The sequence below is a fragment of the Brassica napus genome, chromosome C6 (assembly GCF_020379485.1).
Source record: "Brassica napus cultivar Da-Ae chromosome C6, Da-Ae, whole genome shotgun sequence".
NCBI classification, from domain to species: Eukaryota; Viridiplantae; Streptophyta; class Magnoliopsida; order Brassicales; family Brassicaceae; genus Brassica; species Brassica napus.
The window spans coordinates 714,865-725,538 of record NC_063449.1 but is presented as its reverse complement, the minus strand read 5'-3'; the positions used below and the strand labels follow the sequence as shown (position 1 = coordinate 725,538).

General features: G+C 44.2%; 1 non-coding gene across 1 annotated transcript; it reads right to left on the bottom strand.

The window, feature by feature from the left end:
* Positions 1-5,517: 5,517 nt before the first annotated feature.
* On the bottom strand, positions 5,518-5,624 carry LOC125589288. The gene has a single exon (XR_007325476.1). It is a non-coding gene; the product is annotated as a small nucleolar RNA R71 (small nucleolar RNA).
* Positions 5,625-10,674: the final 5,050 nt, after the last annotated feature.

Sequence of the window (10,674 nt, the reverse complement as noted above, 5' to 3'; positions counted from 1 at the left end):
TTCTGAAGGGCCACAGCGAGCTTATCGATTTGAGGTTCTCCGGAAAGAGCTTGGAAACTGGAGTGTGCCACTGACACTGGTCGCAGTGTTTGGCTTGTCTGTTGGCATCGGCGGCCATCGCGGGTGAGGTGGCTGTCTATAAGGCATATCTGGAAGCAGGCTTCCGGGGCGTTATCCCTTCTCTCATAGGCGAAGTGTCATCTTTCTTCGGTTTCTGTCCTTCTCAACTTACCAACGGTACGCCAATACGTAGGATAACCAACCGGCTCCTGGATCTTCACGAACACATACCGGCTGTTCCAACCATCCCCAAGGGGTAATTGCCCCTGACACCCCTCGAGGGTTCTTTGACCAGAGGGGTGACATCACGGGATCGAAGGTGATAGAACCCCACTTTATTCATCAGAGGAGCAAAGTAATAAGAGTATAAAGTCTAATGCACCCCGACAGAAAATCCGTGGAGTTCCCCCAAGCACTTGGATGGCCATTGAAGTCCTCCATGTTAGAGGAGTAAGTTGAGAAGGACAGAAACCGAAGAAAGATGATACTTCGCCTATAAGAGAAGGGATAACGCCCGGGAAGCCTGCTTCCAGATATACCTCATAGACAGCTACCTCACCCGCTCCCCCATCTGGAGAGCGTTCGAACTCAGTCGGCCTCCTCATCGCCACTGAAGGATAAATCGCATACTTACTCCTCATGTTAGCCAGGTCTCCCTCTCGAATCTCAGAACGGGGACCGTCATCGAAGAAACAAGAACGGAGCCTTCTCCAGGACGCCAACGGAACCTCTTCACTATCAGCCTCCGGAACGTCTCCCCAGGAACATGGGATGAAAAAGGATCGGTTAAAGGACGATGCAGCCTTGGACGACCACCCACAAGTGAGGACGGAAACATGAGCAACTCGGGATTCATCTTTCTCAATTAAGAATCAATGCTGAGGTTAGGTTGAGGCCAGTTAGGAGATATTGCGAGTCCTTATATACATCCGGGTCATTCCCTTTTCCGGGGCAAGAAAAGGAAATAGGGATGTTCCCAAATATTCTGAAGAATCCCTGACATGAAGGATAAGCAGCGAAAAGGAAATCCAGTCCTTGCAGAAAAAAGGGAAATCCTTCCTACAAAAAGGAAAGTTTCGATAAAATATATGCGCTTTTGAAGAGTAAGAAGAGCACCAAGTATCATCAACCAAACGGGCACCAGCCTCCTGATCATTTCCCACGTATCAAGCCTTTAGAACTCCTCTTCAGGAAACATCAAAGTTCCAGGCTTCGCTGTCTCCAAGACGCCATCAGAAGCCCAGAGCTTCTCCATCTTCGACAAGAAATCAGCGGTTCAATAGCGCCAGACCCCGGTCTGGAATAAGGGAACCGATCCTGCCCCGGGTTCAGAGTGTGGTTCCAGCCTGAGTGGAACCCGGGATCACAGGATTACTGGAGCTATGTCTTGCCTATGGGAAGCCTGCTGAGAATGAGCAACTCCGGTTGACTTGCGTGCACAGGTTATTCTCCGAATTCGATGACGAAATCGAGCAATAAGGGGCAAACTGTTGGGGAAAAATACTCAGGTATTGAATTTCTCCAGACCCCCGGCAGGACACCGGCCTCTGAGTCCCCGCTAAGAGGTACCCCGGTTCCCCGCTACAAAGTACTCCACGTCCAGTCCCAGGGACCGCCCCCCTTCCCCCGGGAAAAGGAAAACTTCAGATAAGGAGAACCTTCCATATTTCCGAATATTGAAGATTTTAACCTACTCCAACCGACTAAGGCCCGCCTTAAGAAGACTATATAAAGGGAACCTAAACCCTAAAGCAAGGGATCGACAGTTTGAGTTTTAGAGATTAGAGCTAGGCGGCTAGAACTAGGGTTCTTACTCAAAATTATTGTAGTTCCAGCTCTTTGATCTAATACAACGTCTCTTTCTACTTTCTTACTTGCAAATCAATACAAATACTAGTCTTGTCCATCGTTCCGTGGTACTCACAAAGATCCTACACAAAAATCGCCTAACAATATGTAATATGCTCCCTGCCTGAGAGTAAGCGTGTAAGCTCCTCAGGCAGTATTTTGCATTATGTACTTCGTACCCGCATGGGAGTATGCTCTCTAGCAAGAGTACTAAATTTGACCGCATACTATGGCTTGTGCTAGACCATTCCTGCGATTGTCAAAGTAATCCCTTTTATTGATCTGGAGGCAGGGATAGATGCTAGGGTCGGAGCCGGAGCTTTTCTCAACAGGAACCTAGAGGCCAATATCCTGCCCGAGGCCTGGTGATTTTTCCCAACCAGTTTGCCCCTTATTTCTCGATTTCGTCCTCGAACTTGGGGAATAACTTGTGCAATCAAGTCAACTGGAGTTGCTCATTCTCAGCAGGCTTCCCCTGGGCAGGACATTGCTCCAGTAATCCTTCTTTCCCAGGTCCTTCTTAGGTCTGGACCGTGTTCGGACCTGGAGGAGAACAAATTTCCCCAGGATAGACCGCGGTCTAGTAGACGTTTCCAGGTACTAGACCTGCTTAGAAATGACCCGACGAAATTCAGGACCTTGGGTGCATTCTATTGGATGTCAAGACTTATTAATGGGGCTCGTGGCCTGAAGTAGTTCTCTCTGGTTGGCGTGAGACCTGTTTGAGAAACGTTCGATGCTTCAGTGGGCATCAACATCGGCTTGTCGATGGCATGTCCCTTGGGCTTGGCGTGAACAGGACGTCGCTCTGAACTCTCCTTTTATGGGTTTTTCTTAAGCCTGGGCCGTGTTTGAACCTTGAGGAGAATCGATTTCCCCGAGATAGATTCCAAGACTTGTGGCTTGTTTAGGTCGATTGACCTAGGGAGATTCAGGATCCTGGCCTTGCATGTCGATGGATGGCAAGACTCCTAGGTTCGGCTGGTGAAGATCACTTGTATCTGTTGAAATCTGCTGTAGTGATATGTTGCCCCGCTCGGAAGTTGGAATTCTTGATCTCGGATTCGCATTGCAGTGATAAGCAAGATATGTCTTCCTGGCGCAGGAGCTTGGTGGCGCATAGCCACATATTTCTTGGATCCGAATGGCACATGACTGGGGCAAGGAAATGAATTATTGATTTACTTCTTGCTTATGTGCCCCCATGATTGGATATCAGCTGGAGAATGATCTTCTAAAGAACATATGCCCTGACTCTAGGATGAAAAAGTTCTGTACTAGGTAGTAGTCGAGTGAAGACCGCGATTTTTTTCATTCCTTCTTCGGGAGGAACGAGACCCTTTGTTGAGGTGTGGAAGCCGATTCTTTGTCGTACTACCCTGAGGTATCGATGTACATCATGTAGGAACTCGTAGTCCCTAATGATTCTTCTCTGGAATCTAAGGCTCTTAAGGGCTTCATGTTCTGATTCTGTTGGATCTGTAGATTTGTTCTTGGTGATATCTTTCATATTCACATTGTTTTATCTATTTATTCATGTGCATTTTCATCATATAGATTAGGATTTAGCCATGTCTAGGTTGCATTTTGCATACATATGTCTCTATTAGGTATTGGAGTACCACATGGAGTTCCTGGAGACATTTGGGTACATTTGGAGCTCAAGGGAGGTGATTAGAGTGATCTTTGGACGAGCACTGCTTGGAGCGACTACATGAAGTCGCTGTGACACACATCCCAGAGCGACCTTGCCAGAGCGACGTAGAGAGGTCGCTCGCGTTTCTATCGCGAGACACCCCTCCCAGAGCGACTTGCCAAAGCGACGTTCCAAGGTCGCTCGCGTTTCCATGGCGAGACGACACCCAACAAAGCCCAGAGCGACGTCTTCAGAGTGACACAGCCAGGTCGCTCGCGAGGAGACGACCCGAGAGCGACGTCTTCGGAGCGACACAGCCAGGTCGCTCGCGAAGAAACGACCCGGGAGCGACCTCTCGCAGCGACGTGCCGAGGTCGCTCCGCGTCTATTTGTTTGGCGAATTCATGATTTCTCAAGGGCCTTTTGGTCATTTCATTATGCACGTTTTACATTGCCAAAAACCTAAGTTAAGTACTTTTGTAAGCCACAGCAGGCAAAAAATCTCTTTTCTGGAGAACAACTAGTAAAACTTCTTTTGATTCAGATTTCATTGCTTTCATCTTGTGTTCTTGTTGATTTCTTATCTATTTCTCTACATGATTAATCTGAAATCCAATATGGGTTTAAGAGGAATCATGGAGATTAGTGAGTAATCACCTTTTGAATTCATGGGTTAGGGAGATTAAGGGTGATTAGGTTAGTTCTAGGATGTTTTAGTGTAGATCATTCTTGTTCCTTGCTAGTAGAGTATTCATAATGCATCTTCTGAGTTGGCCACTCAAAAGTTGATCTTTAGACATTTCCCACCCACAAGGTGTTTGATGAAATGCCTGAGACAACTCTCCTAAGCTTTTAACATACTTTACCAAAGACATTTGTTGTTAAAGGTGTTAAGATAGCCAATAGACTTGTTAGTAATGATTGCTTTCATATTATTCAACCAAAGACATTTGATGTTTGAGATATGTTAGCAAATGAGCATTTATCTAGACATAGAGCTTGCTTAGAATTGTGTCTAGGCTTAAGGTTGATAGTTTGATTGATCGTTTGCCATCCTTAGTTCGAAACTTGATCACCCAAGGTCTAATCCCTATACCCATGAGTTCTCTTTTCCCTTAGTCAAGAAAGTATTCTTCTGTAATTGCTTTCTAGTATTAGTAGTAGTTTAAAACTCATCTAAATCATTGGTTGCACTTAGATTAAGTGAGTACTTGCATTCTCAGTGCTTGATATCCCTCAGAACTGGTTCGACATTCACTATACTACAACATTTGTCTTAGGAGCCTTGAAAACTCCTAACATCAAATTGGCGCCGTTGCCAAATTCTGAGTAGATTTAAACATTGAGATTTAGTCACTTGCTTGAGACTAAGTCATTTTAATTTTGTTTTGTTACTGATTCTTCTTCTTCACCTACCTTTCACTTTCAGGTGTATGAACTTGAGGAGCAGGGGTCCATCAAACCTAGTTCCAATAGTAGCAGACATCAGAGCTTTTGAGAGGGAGTGTGCTAGAGCTAGAAGAGAAGAAGAACAACAAGCCCACTTGCAGAGATTCGATATTGATATGGAAGATCAACCGCAAGGGGCAGAACACCAACCGCGGGCAGCTCGACCCATTGGTACTTATGACCGGCCCAACATTCATGGTCATAGGCTGGGAATCCGAGCACCGGCTGTGGCAGCCAACAACTTTGAGATCAAGTCAGGACTCCTCAACGTGATCGAGAACAACAAGTATCATGGCTTGGCTCTAGAGGACCCATTTGATCACTTGGACAAGTTCGACAACTACTGTGGGTTGTCAAAAACCAATGGTGTGTCCGAAGATGCCTTAAAGCTCAAGCTATTCCCTTTCTCTTTGGGGGATAAGGCACGTCAGTGGGAGAAGTCTCTACCCAGCGACTCTATCACCACTTGGGATGATTGCAAGAGAGCATTCTTGGAGAAGTTCTTCTCTACTTCAAGAACTGCTAAGCTGAGAAATGAGATTTCCAGCTTTCAACAGAAGAACTTGGAAGGCTTCAGTGAAGCCTGGGAGAGATTCAAGGGCTACCAAGCTCAATGCCCACACCATGGTTTCTCTAAAGAGAGCTTGCTGAGCACATTCTACCGTGGTGCTCTTCCTAAGTACAGGGCCAGACTGGATACAGCTAGCAATGGGTTCTTCTTGGGGAGAACTGAGGAAGATGCAGAGGAGCTGGTTGACAACATGGTAAAGAGTGATGCAGTCTACAGTGGAGACCACGACAGAGGCAGTCGAACAGATGATAAGCAGACGAGGAAGGAGTTGAAAGCTCTACAGGATAAGATAGACATCCTCCTTGCTGATAAAGCCACACAAGAGCAGCTGCACTTTGTTGGTAACCCAAGCCAAGAGACACCACCTGTTGTCCATGAGCTTGAGGGTTTGGAAGGTCAGGAAGAGCTGTGTTTCATCAACAACAATGGTAGCTGGTACAAAAAAGAGCCCAACTTTCAGTACAACAACTACCAACAGAAATCCTATCCCAACAACCAACATAGCGGTTATCCGCCTCGAAACAACCAGCAAGGCAGCTATCAACCTCAGCAAAACCCCTCATCTGGTTCCTCTGCTCCTCAAGAGAGCAGCACTGACACCCTGCTGAAACAAATCTTGGAGTCTCAGACTAGAAGTGAGAAGCATGTTGGTTATGAGTTGAAGAACCTTCATTCCAAGATTGATGGGAGCTACAATGAGCTCAACAACAAGTTCTCACATCTTGCTTCTACGGTCAAGAATTTAGAGAATCAGTTTACTTCCATGAACACTCACCAGAATCGCCAGAAAGGATCTCTACCTGGAAAATCTGACTAAAACCCCATGGAGGCCAAAGCTATCACCCTTAGGAGTGGTAAGCAGTTACCTCCTACAACCCTCACCAGGGATGCTGAGAAACTAGGTGAGGAGGTGGCCATCAACTTAGATGATGAAGTGGTGATTGTTGATGAGAAAATCAATGATGAAATCTTGGAGAAGATTGTGGAAGCCAAAGGTAAAGGAAAGGTGGGGGAAGAGAAGAAAACAGTGAAAGATGGTGAAGTTCGTGCTCCAGCAAGTGAGAATTCTTTTGTTTCTCCTCCCTATGAACCCAAACTACCATTCCCTGGTAGATTCAAGAGGCAGCTGCTAGAGAAGTACAAAGCTTTGTTTGAGAAGCAAATGAGTGAAGCTCAGGTTGCAATGCCCATCATCGATGCTTTCATGTTGATTCCTCAATACAACAAGTTCCTGAAATAAGTTGTAGCTGCAATGAAGAAGGAAATTGAAAGCATGATGATTCTTACCCATGAGTGCAGTGCCATCATCCAGAGGCTTGATATTCCAGAGAAGTTAGAGGATCCAGGATGCTTCACACTACCTTGTGCTCTTGGACCTATGGTATTTGAGAAATGTCTCTGCGATTTGGGAGCTAGTGTCAGCGTGATGCCTTTGTCTGTTGCAAAGAAGCTTGGATTCACTCAGTACAAGAAGTGTAGACTCTCTCTGGTGTTAGCTGATCGTTCAGTGAAGTACCCTGTGGGCATCTTAGAGGACCTACCTGTGAAGATTGGAAGGTATGAGATACCTACAGATTTTGTGGTGCTTGAGATGGGTGAGTAGGCTCAAGACCCATTGATTCTTGGAAGGCCATTCTTAGCTACAGCAGGAGCAATTGTTAAGGTGAAAGAGGGCACGATTGATCTCCATTTGGGTAAAGGGCATGTTCTCCACTTTGACATCAAGGAGAAAATGAAGAAACCAACTGTGTTCGGGCAAGCCTTCTACGTTGAAGAGATGGGCACTCTTGCTGATGAGCACCTTGAAGAGTTACCACCTGAGGACGACGAGGAGGGAGCATCTCCCTCTACTCATTCCCCATAGAAGGTAACCCACTACTTTCCCTTGTATATACCATTTCGTTTTTGCATATTAGTTTTCTCTTTTTGGGTATCTCTCTCTCCTTGACAACACAGAGACTGTGTCATTTAAGTTTGGGGGAGGTACCAAGTATTTGATCACGTTTGCTTTGATGATTTTGAGTCTCATGCATTGCATTATACATGTATATTTGCATAAAAAAAAATCATTTAGTTTGCATCATTTGCATTTCTAGGAGAGTCTAGAGCATATAGGTTGCATTTACTTGCATTGGGAGCAATGATTTGAAATGCCTTGTAAAGAACATTACTTTGCACCTGAGTAGCTTATGCACCTCTCAAAAACACTTGTATGCTTCGAGCCTTGAAGACTCTTCCTGAAACTTGTTGATTGCTGAAACTCAGTCTTGAAGCCAACTACAACCTTATTTGAACTGAACAAACTTAATGTATCTTGCTCATGGTCCCTTGTGTACTGAATCATGGATATACACACTTGAGTTGTCACATCCTTTATGCCAATTTTTTTTTTGACAAACTCTAGTGGTACGCCATTCCCAAAATCCCTTCCTCCTTTTAAGCTTTCATTATTTGATGAGTGAGGCCTTTTTCGGAAAACCTTACATGTGCATAATGTTGAGAGTATCGGGAACGACAATGCTTGGTCTTCATTCTTGCTAGATTAGGTACTCTATTGTCTAGCTATAGGTGGGGGTGAGTGTGGTGACTATGGTTTGGAAGCATGAAAAGTTCAAAGGAAAAGAATAAACTCTTTGTGTTTAAATGGATAATCTTATTGGAATTAATAGATAAATGTCTAGCTCGAGTTTATGAAAAGTCTTGGCCCCCGAAAAAAAAAAAAAAAAAGAAAAAGAAAGAAAAAGGGGGGGGGGGGCTAGCAAAGTTGTTTAGAGCTAAGATTTGTTTAGAAGTTGAGAAAATCCTTTATAGATTTCAAAGAAAAAGAGTTTTATGTGCAAAGTATTCTTGGGATCTTTTGGTGAGAGATGGGAGTTGGGTTTGACATTGGGAAGTGATTGTGTAACCTGTATGTTTGGGAAAAGGGTAGAACAATGGAGATTGAGCATTGTATGCATGAGTTGGTTCATTTCTTAGCTATATTATGTGCAATGTCAAGGCTACTTGTTTTGAGAGTAAACCACTTTAAAAGATCATGGATTTTGAACCTCTTGACCCACTTGAATAATAGCCTTCCCTTACTCAACCAAATGATTTGGACCAATTGACCATTTGCAAGAATTCACTTGATGCTATGCTTAATGAACTTGAGAGTTGGCTGATTTGCATGTGTGAATGCATGATGATGAGTGTAGGGATGAAAAGAGTTGAGATAGGCCTAGAGAAGCTAGAGTATAATAAGAGAGGGTGTACTAATGCTGAATTTAAATGTTGATTTGAGTGTTTTGTGTGTTTCTTTTGGCTATGAGCTCCCACCTTCAAACCTCTCTCCCTATGAGTTCTAGAAAGTTCACTTGAGGACAAGTAAAAAATAAGTTTGGGGGAGTTGATATCTTGCATATTCACATTGTTTTATCCATTTATTCATGTGTATTTTCATCATATAGATTAGGATTTAGCCATGTCTAGGTTGCATTTTGCATACATATGTCTCTATTAGGTATTGGAGTACCACATGGAGTTCCTGGAGACATTTGGGTACATTTGGAGCTCAATGGAGGTGATTAGAGTGATCTTTGGACGAGCACTGCTTGGAGCGACTTCCCGGAGCGACTACATGAAGTCGCTGTGACACACATCCCGGAGCGACCTTGCCAGAGCGACGTAGAGAGGTCGCTCGCGTTTCTATCGCGAGACACCCCTCCCAGAGCGACTTGCCAGAGCGACGTTCCAAGGTCGCTCGCGTTTCCATGGCGAGACGACACCCAACGAAGCCCGGAGCAACGTCTTCAGAGCGACACAGCCAGGTCGCTCGCGAGGAGACGACCCGAGAGCGACGTCTTCGGAGCGACACAGCCAGGTCGCTCGCGAAGAAACGACCCGGGAGCGACCTCTCGCAGCGACGTGCCGAGGTCGCTCCGCGTCTATTTGTTTGGCGAATTCATGATTTCTCAAGGGCCTTTTGGTCATTTCATTATGCACGTTTTACATTGCCAAAAACCTAAGTTAAGTACTTTTGTAAGCCACAGCAGGCAAAAAATCTCTTTTCTGGAGAACAACTAGTAAAACTTCTTTTGATTCAGATTTCATTGCTTTCATCTTGTGTTCTTGTTGATTTCTTATCTATTTCTCTACATGATTAATCTGAAATCCAATATGGGTTTCAGAGGAATCATGGAGATTAGTGAGTAATCACCTTTTGAATTCATGGATTAGGGAGATTAAGGGTGATTAGGTTAGTTCTAGGATGTTTTAGTGTAGATCATTCTTGTTCCTTGCTAGTAGAGTATTAATAATGCATCTTCTGAGTTGGCCACTCAAAAGTTGATCTTTAGACATTTTCCACCCACAAGTTGTTTGATGAAATGCCTGAGACAACTCTCCTAAGCTTTTAACATACTTTACCAAAGACATTTGTTGTTAAAGGTGTTAAGATAGCCAATAGACTTGTTAGTAATGATTGCTTTCATATTATTCAACCAAAGACATTTGATGTTTGAGATATGTTAGCAAATGAGCATTTATCTAGACATAGAGCTTGCTTAGAATTGTGTCTAAGCTTAAGGTTGATAGTTTGATTGATCGTTTGCCATCATTAGTTTGAAACTTGATCACCCAAGGTCTAATCCCTATACCCATGAGTTCTCTTTTCCCTTAGACAAGAAAGTATTATTCTGTAATTGCTTTCTAGTATTAGTAGTAGTTTAAAACTCATCTAAATCATTGGTTGCACTTAGATTAAGTGAGTACTTGCATTCTCAGTACTTGATATCCCTCAGAACTGGTTCGACATTCACTATACTACAACATTTGTCTTAGGAGCCTTGAAAACTCTTAATATCACTTGGGAACCTGGAGGTTTCGAGGAATTAGTGCTCTGACACGGGAGGATCTATAGATATTGCACCTGGAATTGAATATTTGTTTTTCAGTCTCGAACCCAGAGTCTTTATTGACTTAATACAACATCGCACTCTGTCCTCCGGAGTTACTCTCGGTGTCGATTGGATGTGGGCTGTTTGTTGAGATCGCGCCCGTTGCTTATGTGGACCCGTTCGAAATGCCTTCAAGATCTATAGGACAGCTTTGCGGTAATAGAACATTTGTGGTA